The sequence below is a fragment of the Vicugna pacos genome, chromosome 5, assembly GCF_048564905.1.
Source record: "Vicugna pacos chromosome 5, VicPac4, whole genome shotgun sequence".
NCBI lineage: Eukaryota > Metazoa > Chordata > Mammalia > Artiodactyla > Camelidae > Vicugna > Vicugna pacos.
This window is the reverse complement of record NC_132991.1, coordinates 75775111-75793807: the sequence shown is the minus strand read 5'-3', so window position 1 is coordinate 75793807 and position 18697 is coordinate 75775111.

Below are 18697 nucleotides of genomic sequence, written 5' to 3'. Positions count from 1 at the left end.
GAAATACTCTGTAATAATAAAAAAGATTTTTGATATATATATATTATATATATAAGTATAATCAGCTTACAGTGTTGTGTCAATTTGTGGTGTACAGCATAATGCTTCAGTCATATACATGAACACTCATATATTTGTTTTCATATTCTTTTTCACCATAAGTTACTACAAGATATTGAATATAGTTCCCTGTGCTATACAGTATTAGCTTGTTGTTTATCTATTTTATATTTATATTAGTTAGTATCTGCAAATCTCAAACTCCCAATTTATCCCTTCCCACTTCCTTTCCCCCCGGTACCTGTAAGTTTGTTTTCTATGTCTGTGAGTCTGTTTCTATTTTGTAAGTAAGTTCATTTGTCTCCTATTTTTTTAAGATTTCACACGTAAGTGGTATCATATAGTATTTTTCTTAGTCTTTCTGGCTTACTTCACTTAGAATGATAATCTCTGGGTCCATCCATGTTGCTGCAAATGGCATTATTTTATTGTTTTTTTATGGCTGAGTAGTAGTCCATTGTATAAATATACCACAGCTTCTTTTCCAGTCATCTGTCAGTGGACATTTAGGTTGTTTCCCTGCCTTGGGTTTTATAAATAGTGCTGCTATGAACATTGGGGTGCATGTGTTTTTTGAATTAAGGTTCTCTCTGAATATATGCCCAAGAGTGGGATTGCTGGATCATATGGTAAAGTCTATTTTTAGTCTTTTGAGAAATCTCCGAACTGTTTTCCATAATGGCTGCACCAAACTACATTTCCACCAGGAGTGTTAGGAGGGTTCCCTTTTCTCCACACCTTCTCCAGCATTTGTCATTTGTGGACTTTTGAATGATGGCCATTCTGACTGGTGTGAGGTGATACTTCATTGTAGTTTTGATTTGCATTTCTCTGATAATTAGCGATACTGAGCATTTTTTCATGTGCTTATTGGCTATTTGTGTGTCTTTATTGGAGAATTACTTGTTTAAGTCTTTGCCCATTTTTGGATTGGGTGGTTTGTCTTTTTATTATTAAGTTGTATGAACTGTTTATATATTTTGGTAATTAAGCCCTTGTCAGTCTCATCTTTTGCAAATACACTCTCCCATTCTGTAGGTTGTCTTTTTGTTTTGCTTTTGGTTTCCTTTGCTGTGCAAAAGCTTATATATTTTATTAGGTCCCATTTGTTAATTTTTGCTTTTATTTCTATTGTCTGGGTAGACTGCCCTGGGCAAACATTGCGAAGATTTATGTCAGATAATATTTTGCTTATGTTTTCTTCTAAGAGGTTTATAGTATCTTGTTTTATGTTTGTCTTTAAGCCATTTTGAGTTTATTTTTGTGAGGGAGTATTCTAACTTCATTGATTTACATACAGCTGTACAGCTAAAAATATATTTTTAAAATAAGATAATAGCAGATATTTTGTTGAACAGTTTGTTACATTTATTTGTAACCTGGAAATAATTATCATAGAGTAATTTGGCCTCCATTTTTACTTTTGCTCCAAGTCCCTCAAATGTTAGAGACCAGGTTATTCCTAATTATGTACACTGAAGAAACATTTGCACATATAAATATAGACCTGTGGTAGAGGCAAGTCAAAAATCCAGGAAATAATCCAAGTTTTCATTAAGAGTTTAATGGGTTAAAAAAAATTTGGTACGTTCTTAACAATTACATCACTGAAAATGACTCTCTGAGTTCATTGATGAATTTATTAAAGTTTCACCAGAAGGGCTCAAAAACAGAAACAAAAATATCAGGCCAAGTGGAAAGTATGGTATGCCTTCACTCAAGGCCTTCTGCCTGGATGTGTGACCTGTGTAGACTCACAAGGCTCCACTCTTGGTTTAAGGTTCTGCTGTCACCATCTTAGAATTCTCAGTGAGTTCTGAATAAAGATCCACACAATTTTTATTTTCACTGAGCCTTATAAATTACATACCTGTCCTAGTTTCACTTATGTTATATTTTAAAGACAAGCATTGTATTATTTAGAAAAACAGGCAAATATAGGAAATCTATACAGAAAATGAGGTAATGATTAAGATGCAATTGTCGTATGATTCATGTCATGTCTTATGATTGTCTTAGGATTGTCAGTGATTCAGGAGAGTGTTTATACCATGAGGGATGGACAAGGATGCAAGCAGAATGGGGTACATAATAAGTTCAAAATTATTGATAATATTCTGTTTCTCTAAGTACAAAGATTTGTTTTTGTTATTATACATGTGCCTATGTATACACATTTATGATATTTCACAGGAAACAATAAAAACTAAAAACTACAAACATAAATAATACATGTGATTACAGAAATAGTAAAATGCAAGGCAAAATAGAAAAGACAAGTTCAGAAAATATAATTACAAGACACATACAAAAAGGGATTACATATATTACTGTATGATTAAATTTTATATAAGAAAAAAGGCCTTCTAAATTAAATAAAGGGGTGGGATAGGCAGATCATTTCAAGAGGGGAACTGTACTTGGATAAGACACAGACATTCATCATCATGAAAAAAATCAGTGATACAAATTTAAATAACAGGATTCCATTTTTTGCACTATGTAATGTAACATTTCACATTAAATAAATACCTGATATGTGTAAAGGTGCAAGAAATATGATCTCAGTTTAAATTAGCACAATCTTTTTAAAGGCCAATGTAGCAATATGTGTCAAAACTCTTAAAATGTGATCATGTCTAGAAATGTTTTCAAAAAATAATCACATACGTGTGTAAACCTTTTTATTAAATGAAACTTCTCATTTCTTTAAAATTATAAAAATGAACATCATTGTGTAAGAATAGGATACAAGCTAAATAAATTGATTAAATAATATTTGTATGAGATAATAAGGAGCTAGTAAAATTTCATTATAGAGACAAATGATAAATTGAGAATTAACGCATAAAATTGCCAATGGCTGATTTCTTTGAAAAAAAGCTAGATGGAGATATTATTTGGTTTTCAGTTCATTCATATAATTTTAAAATTTTCAACAATAGGCAGATATTGTTCTTATAAAATATATGTTTTCCAAAGAATATATTGTGGTGCTGTGAATTCTTCTTACCTTTTTTCCCTGCAAGTTTTACTTTTTTTTTTTGTGCTTAACAAAGTAAGTATTTCAGAGACTTTTTCAGTGACTTTCAGATGTTTTCAGTATTCTCATTTCGTAAGTTTCCAGAGTCCCATGTACATTGAAGGGTTTCTTCTTCTGACTTGTCAAATGAACATCCTGTTTGCAATACTGCAGAACACTGATAAGAAAACATCCAACGCAGCTGTCCATCCTATACAACTCAGCCAACATAAAATCCAAATGACTGGAAAATATACAGAATCATTAGCTTACTTAATCATTACATTCTTTAACATTATTCTCTTTTCAAAATTATATTTAATTTGGCATCGTTCTTCCTGGTAGATGATTCTATTAACCATGTGTGAAGAGAAGAAAAACAATTATTTTTTATTTGTCAGTTAGAGGGAAAAATAAAAGCAATGTTGTTAAGCCAATTAAACATGACCCTGTTTCTTCTCTGAAATTATATAGGGAGTGAAGGTTACTAGATTTGCAGAATCCAGATATGTATGTCTTAGTTGATGGCAGTGTATATTGGCAATGTATAGATTTGGAATTCTGAAGAGCTATTTATGAGTGTTAGCATCTAGAAAACAAATTGAGTTCTCATATAGTTCCCTCTATCTCTTTCTTTTTCTTTCTCTCTCCAATAGAATTAGGATCTGCAGAATCCTTTGTTTACATCTTAGGATAGATAGGTAGGTAGATAGATGGATATTCATGTATAGAATATTTTACTCACATATGTCATGTATATATATAATTTATATATATTTAATTAAATCTCTTATTTAAAGATATTTACCCATACATTGTATCTTTATATTGTTTTGTTGATCCATGTCTACACCGTGGAATTTCAGTAAACTATCTGCAAATAAGTATTATCACATTATTTCAAAAAACATATTTAAAGTATTGTTCTTTAACAATTGAAATGGAAAAATATTGCAGTAGAAATTTGACTATATTCACAATTGTAAAACTCCATTCCATAAATTCATATATTTTTTATTTTTCACGTGTATTGAACCCTACTCTTAGAAAAGAGCATGCAGTTAACTTCTCATGAACCCTGACCCAGGAGTCCTTTTCTAGAGACTGGCAGTATTCAGAAGTTGACATTCTATAAGGCAGTAATCAGTGCAGCACCAGGTTTTGTATTCCCTTAGTAAGTATATAGCCTTTAAACAAACTGACAGTTTGGCTAAGAGACCTGAACGTTTGATTCACTATTAGCTGTGTTTTAGTCAGTGGGAGCTTGTTAGGAAAAAAACTGCCACCATTTAAAAGCAATCTGTTTTCACTCTTAATAACCTTTAATGAGGCTTGTGCACCTGAAGCATTTTAGTTTCCTCATATTCCATTTGGGTTCTCTTTGTTTTACTGACTTTTTTTTTTAATATATCAGCTATATTCATCTAATGAATCTATACATTTTTATACATAACTAATTGATCTTGAATTAAATCTGTATTTGGCAATGATATATTAGATTTTCCATAGGAATACTAAGTAAGCAGAACCGTGTTCAAGAATTTAGAGCAAGGTTTTAAAAATTGGGGGGTTAAAATATGGCAGTTAATATATGCATTTTTTTAATTTTTAAAATTTTATTTATTAAGAGTGTTGTTACACATTTTTAAACAAAGTTAACTAATGTGATAAATTCCTAACAATTGGACCCATTTTTCTTCAGGCTAGAACACTACTAAAGATAGCATCAGTGTGCTAGTAAATGTCATTCCCAGGCTAGAATTTATTATTGATTTTGTCCAGTCTTTTGGCATTAAGGTGAGTATAATTTTCATCCTTTAATCTGTGATGTTTAGGCTAGGATTAGTTTGTTTAATGGACTCTGAAAATGCTTACCACATTCATCTCTTTTAGATTTGTTAATAAATGTTGGTGGTGATGTACACAAAATAGAAAATATGTTGAAGTTAAGATATTTCTATATATATAATCCATATATTGATGTGATTGTTTTGTTCACCTTTTGGAATGTTAATTAATCTTGGTGTTAAAAATAAGTTGTACCTTTACCTGAGCACCCTATACAGAACCTTTCTAAATAAGAGTTTTTTAAATGAGGCAGCATGTTCATGAGCATATCTTGTACATCAGAATACACATAGCATGCTATTTAGCTCTAGTTCATAGTACCCAAAGGGAATCTGTCAAAGCTAAACAACTTAAACAGAAATAAATCAATTTGGAAGAAGCCAATTATAAGACATGAGTTAATTTATTTAAGGTACTTTCCTCCCCTCATCTATCTAGTATGCAGATACTAGATTTCTAAATATGCTGCACACGTAGGCTGACCATGTGTCAGAGTTTGCTTGGGACAGTCCTGGATTGAGCTTTTTGTCTCTGTTTAATTATTCATTGTGTTTCCTTTTACTCTCAAGCATTTTCCTGTTTGAATGATAAAATTATGTGGTCACCCTAGCTACATGCAGTAGGGACTGGCAGAAATGAAGTACTGGCCAAACTGTAGCAGAGTGACTAGAAAGCATAAGGATAAGGGACATGTCTAGGAACAGAGCAGATATGTGTTCCCACAACTCCCACTAGGTCATTATATCCTGAAGTGTTATACATCAGTACAGGGACGCTACCTGGAACAAAATTCCTGTGTGGAATAAAACTGGCTAATGTGTCATACCAAATTAACCTTTGGAAAAAAGGTTGAATCACAATGTGTATTATCATAGTGAATTCTCAGAAAATAGCTTGAAAAAATGAAAAGTAAATCAATTAAATAATTCAGATTTCTTTACCAGCATTCCTTGAATGTTTATGACCATCAACTATTTTATGTAATATCTATTAAAATTAAAAAAAAAATCTACAAATATGGTTATCATATACTTTATTATCCAAACCTAGAAACTCCTGAAAGTGAGAGGGGACTGTATCATTATTAATAACTAGACTCTGTGAAGTCTGTAAATGGGCATTGTCCTGGATGGGCCAAATAGTTTGGGGTAATCTGGAATTAAGATCATCCTAAACATTGTCGACATAAATCACAGACCATTGAATCTTTTTTTTTTAACATTTTTTATTGATTTATGATCATTTTACAATGTTGTGTCAAATTCCAGTGTTCAGCACAATTTCTCAGTCATTCATGGACATATACACACTCATTGTCACATTTTTTTCCCTGTGAGTTATCATAACATTTTGTGTATATTTCCCTGTGCTATACAGTGTAATCTTGTTTATCTATTCTACAATTTTGAAATCCCAGTCTATCCCTTCCCACCCTCCACCCCCCTGGTAACCACAAGTCTGTATTCTCTGTCTGTGAGTCTATTTCTGTCCTGTATTTATGCTTTGTTTTTGTTTGCTTGTTTGTTTTTGTTTTTGTTTTTTAGATTCCACATATGAGCGATCTCATATGGTATTTTTCTTTCTCTTTCTGGCTTACTTCACTTAGAATGACATTCTCCAGGAGCATCCATGTTGCTGCAAATGGCATTATGTTGTCAGTTTTTATGGCTGAGTAGTATTCCATTGTATAAATATACCACATCTTCTTTATCCAGTCACCTGTTGATGGACATTTAGGCTGTTTCCATGTTTTGGCTATTGTAAATAGTGCTGCTATGAACATTGGGGTGCAGGTGTCATCCTGAAGTAGATTTCCTTCTAAAAAATTACTATCAGTATTGAAAATAATGCCCAAACCAATAAATAAACTCTCCAATAGTAAAGCAGTATGTGCCTAGCTCCCACTTGCTTACAGTGCTGTGTAGATAGAGAGTGGGATCACCATTCCTGTTGCAGAGTGATGGGAAAATGGGAGAGATAAAAGTGCTAAGGCATTTTTTTTTCAGCAAGCATCTGGCCTAGACAGTGTCACTTGGGGAAGGCAGATGATAAAAACTTAATAAAATAGAACACTTAGTTGTCAGGAATATTTTAATATATGAAATATGAGTGGTCATTGAAGTAGAAAGAGAGGCTTCAAATAATGAGATAAATTAATTCAGTAATTTCAAAAGTAATGAATTACTTATCCTCACATGTAACTAAATTTCACATTCTGAATATGGGTGCATAGCACATATATGTTTACACATGTAATCAAAATAATTTCTGAAAATAGATAAGCAACAATTTTATTATATACGTAAAACATCACAAAATACATACCATTTCATAAAAACCCAACATGCCTAAATTGTTCATAGAGGGGTTTGAAGGTGAAAGGCTAAGAAAACTACTAAAATTCCAAGGTTTTTCAGGTCTTCTTTAACTCACAGCCCTAACTTAACCCTGTTAAATTTGGTGATGAAGCTTTGATTGGTAGTCTGAAACTACTGTTTTTTATTTTTAACTTTTTAGCTGATTACTTCAATCCAAGCCAGATAATAGACAATAAATCAGAAAACAAATAATTAGTCATACCAAACATCTGAAGTCAGAACACAGCGTGAGAGACCATGAAAGAATAGAGAAAAAATAGAAAAAAATTAAGAAAAAAGGAGAAAAGAAATTAGCATTCCTATACTTAAGGGGATTACAGAATGATGGAATTCAAAGTAATTTTCCTTCGTTCATTTAGTTGAACATATGATGGATTTTAAAGGAGACCAGTCAATCACTATAGTTTATCTTCCATCAGTCCCTTTAGTTTTATCCTTATTCACCCGCTCTTTACTGTAGGTGATAGATGTAAATGGGCAGTCGAACCCTTAGGATTCCTTTGGGTTCTTCCAAAGGAAGCTCCTACATGAGATGAGAGAAAGGAATGAGTAAGGCTAGGGTCTTTATTTCCATAGTAACTTCTTTATTTCCATAGTAACATGCATGTGCTGTCGCACTGGGGTGCGTCGCCTGACTATATCATATACCTTTCAAAGTAGTCTTTCCTACTCTGTTTCAGTAACCATACTGTCCCTGTGCCTCTGGGCCTAGGGATAAGAACACCTTGCTATTTAGCAGCCTGAGTGATTGTATTATTCCTATATCCACCTATACTTTTGTAAATAGTCCCTTTATTAAACTTTCTTGAATTATCGTAATTAGAGTGTGCCACCTGTTTCCTATTTGGACCTTGTTCAATTCTAGAGAAAATAATAAAACAAGTATCCAGTAGGGCCATACTTCTGTGGCTGGTCTGTTTTTCTTGGGAAAACTTGTTTAATGCACATCATTTTTTCCCCCTCATTATTCAGGTTGAGTTTTTGACAGGTGAGATAGGTAGATGTGATCAAATTTTAGCAGTTATGTGATATATCAAATCTTTACTCTTGATGACTGGCTCAGAAAGGAGCAGTGACATAAATAGCATTTTGTCAGTTTTCTATCTCAAGCAGTACTCACCTGCATCTTAGGGCAATGATCCAATCATTTTGTAGCAAAAAAACTGTCACATTTTCCAACAGAAACCTTTTGGCGTATTTGTTTGAAAAGTCATGTCTGAATATGAAAACATGCAAATTGTTGTTTCTTTGGGTATTTGGAGTCAATCTGTGTTTAGAACAGTTTTCCTATTATGTTTAATAATATAAAACACAGATCTTATGTATAACTTAGCTTTGTCAAACAGATGAAATGTTCTTCCATTATTGCCAGACTATTGTGAAAAAAAAAAACAAAACTTTGGTGAGCTAATGGCAAGTTGGTTATTTAGACTCTTAGTAGGAATGTGAATGATGCTTCTTTAATTTAGCAAGGCATTTAGCATCAGTTCAATACACAAGCACTGTCAGCACATTTCAGATAAATATAATATTATAGCTTTACTTCTACTTCTCAACTACACACAATTAGAAATTGATATATGAGACTAATTCTGAAAAAATATCCTTGAGAAATTTAAAAAGGCATAATAAGCAAGTAATTCCAGGAGATACTTTATGACATATCCTGACATCAGATGAACAATACACAATAAAAGCTTTGAGCAGTACTGTATTAAAGAAACCTGAACATATATTAACACAGAATTTTTTTAAAGCAGTTTAAGACTCACAGCAAAACTGAAGGGAGGTTTCAGAAATTTCCCATATTCCTCCACCCCCAACACATGCATAACCTCCCCCATTAATCTATTTACATTTAATTTAATTGTGGGCATATTAGAGTTTGGCAGTTATATTCATTGAGCAGTTTAAGCTTTTATTCCATTTTTATTTCTGGATTCAGTTCTTTATGCTGAGAAGACATTTATCAATTTTATCATTGTTGCTCTGAAGGTGATATTTTTTAATCCTGTGGTTGTTTTTAAAAAGAAAATTGTCCTTGTATTATAACACTACTTGATATTCTTTGATGTTGTTTCTTTGTATTTATGTTGGTAATACCCCTTAAATCTGTGATTTGATTTTTTCCAGTTTTGAAAAAAATATTCAGCTTTTGTCTCTGTAACATATTGCTCACATCCTATTCATTTTCTGGTAATCCAATTACTCATATGCTAGATACTTGCATTACACCCCACATATCCCTTATGTTTTTTCTTTTTATTGTTTCCTTATTTTCATGTCTCAGTTCATGAACTGTCTTCTTATGCATTTTGCACTACATTAATTCCTCTTCAGATGTAGAATTTCAGTTTGGTTCATTTTTATAATTTCTGTTTCTCTTCTGAGAATTCCTGTTTGTTCAGTTACTACAAACATTTCTTCTTTTGTATCCTTAAGCCATGTTATGTAATATGCTTTAAAATATTTGTCTTTTAATTACAATATCTGAATAATCTCAGAATTGTTCTTATGTAGCTTTTCCCTGAGTTATTTTTGATATTTTCCTATTTTTCTTATCTTTAGTGATATCTGTGTTTTATGGTAGATTTTTTGAGTGATATTCTTTCTCCAAAAAATGTTTTTATTTCTCTTTATTTTTTATAGTCATTTAACCTGGCTGGACTCAATTTAAACTCTGTCTCCCTTGCAGTGCAAAGAAATTTTAAGTTTGTTTCTCTAGCTTTAGGTGGGCTTTTTGGAGTTACTCTTTACACGCATAGTTCAGGGATCAGCCAGAATTTACACCCAATTTAAATGCAAAGTGGGGATAATGAGGAGACTAAGCACAGTTTTTATCCTAAATTTGCTGTATGTTCCATCTTATATTTTCACCTTAATTGTCATCTGCTATATTCAATGCAGCACTCTTCTCTGGTTGTTTAAATGAGTGGGAATAATGTCTATCTGATAGTGTCAATTCACGATTTTTCTGCCCTACATAGTGCTGATTGTTGCCAATTTTCAGACAAGAAACTTCAAATATGTAAATATACCCATAGTTTTCCTTTCTCCAAGTATAGTATAACATTTCAAATCCGCTTCCCTTTGGTCACCCAACATTGCATTCAGGTTTCTATATTTTGTCTAGAGTTTTTAGTTATCTGTGGAGTAGTTGGTCTGATAGAAGGTACCCTACCATTACATGTAACTTCCAATTCCCTCTTCAGCTGATTTCATTTCATTTGCTAGTTAATTTTAGTTGTTTATAAGATTCATGAAGTTAAGAATAAATCATTGAATGGAGACATACTTTTTAACCAAATAGTTTAACTTTTAATGTTTATGTAGCACCAGCTTATTTTGTTTTAAGATTCATGAAGTTAAGAATAAATCATTGAATGGAGACATACTTTTTAACCAAATATTTTAATTTTTAATGTTTATGTAGAACCAGCTTATTTTAATTATTTTATTTTTACATAATTCTTTTTTTAAGCAATATATTGTTTGGAACAATTACTACAAATATTTTAGTTTCCTTCTTTATTGCATATTTTATTAGATTGTAGGCTAAGGTTTAGAATTTACTTTATTTTTTGTTTTCCTCTTGTGCCATCTACTTTGCCTGACTTTTATAGTCTCAATACTCAGTTCTCACTGTCTTCTAATTATGATTTATAATTTTGATATAAAGAAATTGAAATTCTAGTGCAATTTCTAAAATACTACTTTTATACTTAAAGGGAATTCAAAATTTAGATTTCTGAATGTTTGTACTCATTCATATTTCTATACATTGAACAAACATAGAATGAAACCCACCATGTGCCAGACAACTTATTAGTTATTATGAGCACAGTGATGAAAAGAAAACTAAGCTTCATTCTTAAGGACTGGGACACATGCAATTAAACTATTACAACATATTCTGTATAATGCAGCATGTCCTACACTGTTTAGAACTGGTAGATAAAATGTCCTAGTGCTGCACTCAAATTTTTATCTTATAGGAAATTGTTGTTTTTGTTCTTTTTAACTGTGGATTCAACCAAGAATCCTTTAAGATAGACTTGGTATCTTCCATAGATATTTTCTTTCTATTTCTAAAAGAATCTCTAAGGGTATCTTTCATTTATAACTGTTTTGCAAGGATTTTGCACATCATATAATATATACTCCCATTGTCAGCCTCCAACCCAATTTTGTTTTTATACTCACAGAATCACCTTGTGCTGTACTCACATAATGCTGAAATGATTGAAATGTTGGCAGTTCATTTATTATGATTTTAACACTTTGAAAGAAAGGGTTTATAAAAGATGTTAGAAGCTCCAGAATGCTAATACTCAAAACTCACTCTGCTTCTGACTAAGCTTATATGTATACACATTTCTGCAAGGTCGACTACAGGAGAGTATATCTAGTCACTGAGAAAGGAATTGAAAATTGTCTCAAAGACAGCAAAAACCACAGCAACAATACGCTACGGCCAGTACTTCAAATAGAAACAATTGTCAACTAGTTCCAATTAATTCATTCATCATTTCTTTCACCAAAGAGTGCAGGGACTATTTCTTATATGTCTTTGAGTTCTCAGTCCCTAGCTAAGTTTTACTTTCAAAGCAGGAGTTAGGAAATATTTATTGCCCTAAAATTGACAGCCTACTATGTGTGTCAAAACTGAGCTTGGTATGTGAGAGTTATGAGTAAATGATAGTATTCTTGTACTCAAAAAATTCACAAAATTGGAAAAGACAGGCAAATAAGTTGGACGTTGATTGTGATTATATAATTGTAATCACATAAATGTGATTGTGATTTGATAAACAGGGTACTATGGGAGAAGAATGAAGGATCAACCTTGGACTTCTAAAAGGTGGTTCCAGCAAGTATAAGTCATGAATGAGAAAGGAAATTTCCAACCAAACTAGGGAGAAAGAAGTCCCTGATTGTAACCCAAACCAATGTGTAAATAGCATGGAGGCAAGGAAGAGCAGGACCTTTTTAAGAAAATGTCAGCAATTCTGTATGTTGAGAAGTCAGCTAGCATCAGATCAAAATCTTTTATAAATTTTATTCTTTAGGTGATATGGAATAATATAGCCTACTTGAATTAGGAAAAAGAATTCTGAAAGTGTGCTGACATTTCTGTTTGCTTATTCAGCATCTATTCCTACCGTACCCCTACTTACATCTTGATAGAACTCTTATTTTATTCAGTTACCTACTTTTTAAAACATTGTCATTTTGGTTCAGGGAGGTAAATACAGTTCTAGCAGGGATAAATCTCAATTGCTGTAAATACCTAGGATTCCCCAAATTTTATTTTTTAATTATCACACTCATGCAATAAGATAGAATTTTAGGAGCAAGTTGGCACTGTAATGGAACAAGGATAGTCTTTTTGATGAATAGTACTGGAATGACTGGAAATGCACATGCAGAAGAAAAGATGAATCTATACACAGACTTTTCACCTTTCACAAAAATTAACTCAAAATCATTTATAGACCTGACCATGTAAACACAAAAATATAAAAATCCTGTAACAGGACCTTGAGTTAGTGACTTTTTTTTAGATATGATACCAAAGGCAAGATCCTGTGGGCAGCTCACTCTAGTAGGCAAAGGGGTGAGGTAGACCCCTGAATACACAAGCTAAGGGACATGGATACACATGCTAAAGAAATAATTGATAAACTGGGCTTCCTTAAACAAACAAACAAACAAACAAACAAACAAATTCTGCTCTATGAAAGTCAATATCAAGAGAATAAGAGGATAAGCCACAGACTGGAAGAAAATATTTGCAAAATAAGTATCTGATAAAAGACTGTGATGCAAAATATGCAAAAACTCCTTAAAACTCGACAATAAAAAAAAAACTAATTTAAAAATGGGTCAAAGACCTTAGCAGATACCTCATTGAAGAAGCTATACAGATGGTAAATAAGCACATGAAAAGATGTTCCACATCATGTGTCCTCAGGGAAATGCAAATTAAATCAACAATAAGACATTACGACACACGTATTAAAATGGCAAAAATACAGGACACTTACACCAAAAATCCAGGAACACTGACAACACCAAATGCAGGAGAGGATTTGGAGCAATAGGAACTCTCATTCATTGCTGGCAGAAATGCAAAGTGGTACAGTCACTTTGGAAGTGATTCGGCATACTTCCAAACATGATATGATAATCTTATCATATGTTTCAGTAATCACATTTCTTGGTGTTTATCCAAAGGAATTCAAATCTCATGTCCACATAAAGTCTGCTCATGAATGTTTATAAGTAGCTTTATTAATAACTGTCAAAACGTGGATGTAACAATATTTCTTCAGCAGATGAATGGATGAAAAAACTGTGGTATATCCAGGCAATGAAATATTATTCAGGAGTAAAAATAAATGATCTGTCAAATCATAGAAGACATGGGAGAACCTTAAATATCACTAGTAAAAGAAGCCCAATTTGAAAAGGCTACACGCTGTTTGATTCCAACTATATGACATTGTAGAAAAGGCAAAACTGTGGAGTAAAAAGATCAGTAGTTTCTAGAATTTAGGGAGGAGGGGGAGCTGAATAAGCTAAATACAGAGGATTTTTAGGTCAGTAAAACTGCTCTGTATGATACTATAATAGTCAATACATGTCATTATGCATATGTCAAGATGTATACCACCAAGGGCGAATCATAATGTAAACTAGGGAATTTGGATGATAATGATGGGTCAGTGTATGTTCATCAGTTGTAACAAATGTGCCATTCTGGTGGGGGATGTTTGTATTGGCAAGCCTATGCATGTGTGTTTTGAGGGTATATACGGGAAATGTCTGTACTTTCCTTCCAATTTTGCTGTGAATCTAAAACTACCTTAAAAAGAAAGTCTATAAACAAAAAATTAGCCCTGGGCATGTGTGGGGGATAGAGATGCTAGACTTTAGTTAGAATAAAAAGGATATAGATAGGTTTCTAGATGGTAGAACAAGATTAGGGCTTTTCATCCAGAAAACCTCCTTTTAAAAAACCAAGTGAAAAGCAAGTGAGGAGGCATTAAATGGGTACTAAGGGAAAACCTTCATGGCAAATGGGAATAATTACTATTGTCACAGGCTATAGATTCTCACTGGTACTTACCACCCTTGCTATATATTTTTTTCTTCCCTGTACTATTCAGCTGCAAAAGTTTAAGAGAACTCATATGTTTGACTTAATAGAGAGTTGAAGATTTGCCAAAAAGCACAGTCAAAAGACAAGGAGACAAGGGAATTAAAGGTGATGAGAAAGGCCCTGAACAACTCATTAGTGCTCTAACTTTAAGGAAAAGTAGAACAGAGAATGTTGTCTTAATATTTTATCTTTTTTCTTTATTCTGTATTTTGAATTGAAAAAAACATAATAGAAATATAATTTCTGATGCCCAAACTCTGTTTAGATATAATCTCTCATAAACAATTTTGTATTGTTGGTATTAATTGATAATATCAAAAGTCTCCAACTTTGATGAGCTTTCTTAAGGTATTTCAAAATAGCAACCATTTTAGGAAGACAATCTTTTATCCAGTTTTACGAAAGGAATTTTTTTTAACTACTTGCCACATATAAATAAGTGAAAATGAGATGCTGGTTTTCTTAAGTGCATATATTGTAGCAAATGGCATTGAAAATTTACTTTGAGCTCCTTCTTGACTTATAATCACACAAACATTCAAGTTAGGTAAATTTATGGAGTTCTTTCAAGAGCACCTCCACTTTGGATGTCTTTTAATGTCTCATAGAAATATGTCTTATAGAATTATAAAGCTTGTTTTAAAGAAATAGTTTTTATTCATATACTCAAGAATAATATCCTGTAAAATAGATGTATATATTATTATGGAATATGAAGATGGAGCACTGAACACTACTAGTAATAAGTCTAAATTAAATCCTGTTTTGTGCTTTGTAATACTCTTTGGGGAATTTAGAAACAATTATCTGATGTTTCAACATCATGTAGTTGAGATCTCAGAGCTCATTTTTTTAAATTAAAAATGAATGTCAAGAACAAAAAATTATTATCAGAAATAACTATAAACATAATATCAGATAGTAGATGTCTTAATTTGCTTCTGTTCTGCAATTTTTGCCTCACTCTGAGACTACAGTGGCATGGGTCACACACAAACTATCTTCTCAAGTTTGTAATGACTTGTCTTCACATAACATCAGCATTGTTTCCAAATGTTTCTGTTTCACAGCTGAGTTACATATTCAGATAAAATGCATGATATGTTGAGAGTTTTTATTAAAATTTATTAAATGTTAAGGATTTTTTAAATATTTCAAAATGTGTTTTTTCTTGAGAATTATATAAAACTTAGACATGTAAGTGTGGACCAATAAAAAAAAAGATAATTAGCATTTTCACACATTTTAAAAATACATCCCTATAATTGTCAAGTATTTTACATTTATGTCAAACTTTAAGGACCAGATTACATAAATATTTCCAAATGATAATAAGATTCCTTACCTACATTGATGAGATTGTTCCACTTTAACACATTTTGAATTCAACTTCTCATTGACTCATTTATCACTTAAGCTTTATAAGTTTTTTGACATTATTATGCTTACCAATTTAGCTTAAATTTATTGTACTCCTTAATATTCTTTCAAGGAGCTAAAAAGAATCAATCATAAACACTTAAATTTAGGGAAAAAATTGACCTACACATTTGCATTTATCAGTGAGTTTTTATTAGGTCATGATTTATTTTATTGGAATTTGCATTATAACCTCTCGAAGTTTGCAGCCTGATAGAGGTTATATAGTATGGACATAAATCACTATTATACAAGATATCTTGCAATAAAAGCTATAAAGTTTGTACAAAGAATCAGCATTAAAGTTATTTTGAGCTAGACCTCAAAAGACTTCATGAAGAGCATTTGGGTTGGCCTCTGAAAAAGCTATAGGATCAATCCATTTTATTGTCAATACCCATTTTTACTGCATTTTAAATACAAGTTGTTACTTCCATGTGGTAACACTCATTAGAGTCTCTAATAATAGAGTTATTATTTTTAGCTTTCCTCTTCAAATTCCAATATTTTACTTCTTATTCTTTTCATCTATTACTGTAATTTTCTCTTTTGGACTTGGAATATTTAGAGTCACGTAAGTGTATTACCTGCATGGAGATAGCACATAAATGCTAAGAATTGTCAACAGTACATTGCTTCAACTGTATACTCAGCAAACTGGCGATAGCACCTTAGCCTTAACCCTTTCTTCCTTCTTACTACAATTTTAATCCAGTTTAAATCCAATTTAAATATATATGTACATATACATATATATTTGTAGTTACATTCACACACATGCTTGCACTGGGCCACTAAGAGATACTCTTCATAGTTTGCTTCCTAAATTCTAATTTAAAAAGTCTTTAATGCCAAATTTATATATTAAATGTTAGAAGAATTTGAGAGTGGCCAAGCTTACACAAGATCTCTTCCCTCCTCTGATTTTGATCTATTTGAAGATTAGAATGAATAAAGCAGGTAACTATTTAAATATCACTTTTATTAGTGATAAGTATAATATTTGAGAATGATTATAGCTTATAGCTGTGGCAAAAGGATTCCATAATACTAACTCTAGGATTAGGCAGATCCGGGCCTAAGCAGGCCCTCCTCCACAGGAGCAAATCCTGTCCCCTCCTATTAGGTAGAATGGATCCCTTTGTAAGCATCTCTTTCCCAATAGCAGAAGGGGAGAGGAAAGGCTTTGAATATAAATGCCAAGTTTCTACTTTTCTAACTCTCCAATTGGGCAAGTGAGTGAGGAGAGAGGGCAGAAGTGTTTGTATATATGTAAATATATGATTATCCATATATATAATTCATATATATATATATATATATAAACATGAGTATGTATTAAAGGATACGGTTAAGTAGATTTATTTTACTTTAATGGTGTAGAACATTTTCATCATCATTATAGTCAATCCTCTTCTATATCTGGTTCTAGGTAATATGTGATCAATTCTCTGTTGCTATAGTTTTGACTTTTCTCAAACTTATAAATGGAATCATACAATATTTGGCCTTTTTTTCTACCTTCTTCCACTGTACATAATGCTTTTGAGGTTAATCAAAACTGTTGTATGTGTCAGTAATTTGTCCTTCTGAATTGCTGACTTCTGCTATATGGATATAAAAAATATTTGCTTTTCCATGTATAATTTGACAAACATGGGATTGTATCTAAATGAAGCTGAATGAACATTTGAGTAGAAGTCTTTGCATTGACAGACATTTTTCATACCACTTTTGCAAATACCTAGGAATGATATTCCTGGTTCATATAGCAAGTGTATGTTTAACTTTATAAGAAATCGCCAAATTATTTTTCAAGATGGTTGTAGCATTTTGTATTTCATTGACAGTACACACAAATTCAAGCCTTTAAAGTCCTCAAGTCTCAAGTCTTTAAAAATATCTAAGCTGCCATATTGCCCAGACACTTATTTTCAAACTTGTTTTCTAGTCAAGTGACTGTTCTTGAGAACTGCATAACATTGCACAGTTTCTCCACAGAATGATCAATTTAGTCTTTTATTATGAAACTTCAGCTTCTTTGTTGTGGAGTAACACAATAAAACAGTGATTTATTCCTTTAGTTTACATTATATTTAATTTTTATGTTTCTTTGCTATTTCAATCTCTATTGTATCTTTAACTTTGGTTTGGTAAAGTTGGTATTTTTCCCTCTTATTTTCCTAATAGCTATTTTCTTCTCTTGGGTACTGATAATCAAGTACATATTTCACTCTTCTAACTTTAGGTTGGTTTATTTGTCCACTGTTCCCTCATAACAGTACAACTAGAAGTACAGAGTGCTGTTATTTTCAACAATCACCTCATACCAATTTATTCCTTAGAAGATCTTACTTATTATTCTTTAATTTCCCTTTCCTACTGCCAATTCTAAAAGTTTTACAAAGTAGCTTGCTAGTTTTAACTTTAATTTATGACTATATCCTCCTTTACATCAGGTTCTCTTAAGCTCATTGTCCATGATAGAATTTAAGGCATGTGTGAACTTGCGTAGTGTGATAGAACAAGATGACCACGAGTGCTTTAAAATTGCTTCTATTGAGATATGCATCTTAATTTTTCTCTTCTTCACTCTAGAAAAGATTCAGTGGTTTGCTTGACCTATAGATTGGGGTGTAAGTAACACTTTGAGTTTTCTGACACTGGTTATAAGAACAGTTACAACTTTTGCTAAGGTTTTAGAACCTATTCTCAGAAGGTTCCCTGCTGGAATGCAGTCATCATGACAAAGGAAACCAAGCCTGAATAATAGGCAAACCAGTCTGCACTGGGCTCTCACTAGCC